Raw genomic sequence first — 2424 nt, 5'->3', positions numbered from 1 at the left:
GCTTCCTGGTGTGCGAGGAGAGGGGTTTAAGCGCGCCGCTTAAAGGAGCTCCAGAAATGGGCGCGGAGCTACTGAAGAGACAAGAGACTTTTTTTTTGCCTCTTTGTCTCCTGGTGCTAGAGGAGAGGGGATTAAGCGCACTGCATAAAGGAGCTCCAGAAACGGGAGCGAGCCGCGGCTGTCGGCGCGGACAGCAGCCTTCCTCCCTTCCTTTCTTTCTTCCTCCGTCCTTCCCTCCCTCCCTCCTTCCTTCTTTCCTTCCTTTTCTTTACTTTCTATTTTTTCTCCCTTTTATTTTGGGCTGTGTGGATTAAAGGCTCTTGGCGCTCCAGCCAGGCATCAGGGCTGTGTCTCTGAGGTGGGAGAACCAACCTCAGGACACTGGTCCACAGAAGACCTCCCAGCTCCACGCAATATGAAACGGTGAAAATCTCCCAGAGATCTCCATTTCAACACCAAGACCCAGCTTCACTCAAGGACCAGCAACGAACAGTGCTGGACACCCTATCCCCAACAAAGAGCAAGACAGGTCTACAGCCCCATCCATTAGCAGAGAGGCTGCCTAAAATCATAATAAGGCTACCAACATCCCCAAACACACCACCAGACATGGACCTGCCCACCAGAAAGACAAGATCCAACCTCATCCACCAGAACAGAGGCACTAGTCCCCACAACCAAGAGACCTACTCAACCCACTGAACCAACCTTAGCCACTGGGGACAGCCACCAAAACCAACGGGAACTACGAACCAAGAAACCTACTCAACCCACTGAACCAACCTTAGCCACTGGGGAGAGACACCAAAAACAACGGGAACTACGAACCTGCAGCCTGCAAAAAAGAGACCCCAAACACAGTAAGATAAGCAAAATGAGAAGACAGAAAAACACACAGCAGATGAAGGAGCAAGATAAAATCACACCAGACCTAACAAATGAAGAGGAAATAGGCAGTCTACCTGAAAAAGAATTCAGAATAATGATAGTAAAGATGATTCAAAATCTTGGAAATAGAATAGACAAATTGCAAGAAACAGTTAACAAGGACCTAGAAGAAATAAAGAGGAAGCAAGCAACGATGAGCAACACAATAAATGAAATGAAAAATACTCTAGATGGGCTCAGTAGCAGAATAACTGAGGCAGAAGGACAGATAAGTGACCTGGAAGATAAAATAGTGGAAATAACTACTGCAGAGCAGAAAAAAGAAAAAAGAATGAAAAGAACTGACGACAGTCTCAGAGACCTCTGGGACAACATTAAACGCACCAACATTCGAATTATAGGGGTCCCAGAAGAAGAAGAGAAAAAGAAAGGGACTGAGAAAATATTTGAAGAGATTATAGTTGAAAACTTCCCTAATATAGGAAAGAAAATAGTCAATCAAGTCCAGGAAGCACAGAGAGTCCCATACAGGATAAACCCAAGGAGAAACACGCCAAGACACATAATAATCAAACTGTCAAAAATTAAATACAAAGAAAACATATTAAAAGCAGCAAGGGAAAAACAACAAATAACACACAAAGGAATCCCCATAAGGTTAACATCGGATCTTTCAGCAGAAACTCTCCAAGCCAGAAGGGAGTGGCAGGACATATTTAAAGTGATGAAGGAAAAAAACCTACAACCAAGATTACTCTACCCAGCAAGGATCTCATTCAGATTTGATGGAGAAATTAAAACCTTTACAGACAAGCAAAAGCTGAGAGAGTTCAGCACCACCAAACCAGCTTTACAACAAATGCTAAAGGAACTTCTCTAGGCAAGAAACACAAGAGAAGGAAAAGACCTACAAGAACAACCCGAAACAATTCAGTAAATGGTAATAGAACCATACATATCGATAATTACCTTAAATGTAAATGGATTAAATGCTCCCACCAAAAGACACAGACTGGCTGAATGGAAACAAAAACAAGACCCATATATATGCTGTCTACAAGAGACCCACTTCAGACCTAGGGACACATACAGACTGAAAGTGAGGGGATGGAAAAAGATATTCCATGCAAATGGAAATCAGAAGAAAGCTGGAGTAGCAATTCTCATATCAGACAAAATAGACTTTAAAGTAAAAACTATAACAAGAGACAAAGAAGGACACTATATAATGATCAAGGGATCGATCCATGAAGAAGATATAACAATTGTAAATATTTATGCACCCAACATAGGAGCACCTCAATACATAAGGCAAATACTAACAGCCATAAAAGGGGAAATCGACAGTAACACAATCATAGTAGGGGACTTTAACACCCCACTTTCACCAATGGACAGATCATCCAAAATGAAAATAAATAAGGAAACACAAGCTTTAAATGATACATTACACAAGATGGACTTAATTGATATTTATAGGACATTCCATCCAAAAACAACAGAATACACATTCTTCTCAAGTGCTCATGGAACACT

Source organism: Physeter macrocephalus, chromosome 1 (assembly GCF_002837175.3).
Source record: "Physeter macrocephalus isolate SW-GA chromosome 1, ASM283717v5, whole genome shotgun sequence".
NCBI lineage: Eukaryota > Metazoa > Chordata > Mammalia > Artiodactyla > Physeteridae > Physeter > Physeter macrocephalus.
The sequence above is the reverse complement of the archived record's forward strand: the minus strand, read 5'-3'. Positions refer to the sequence as shown.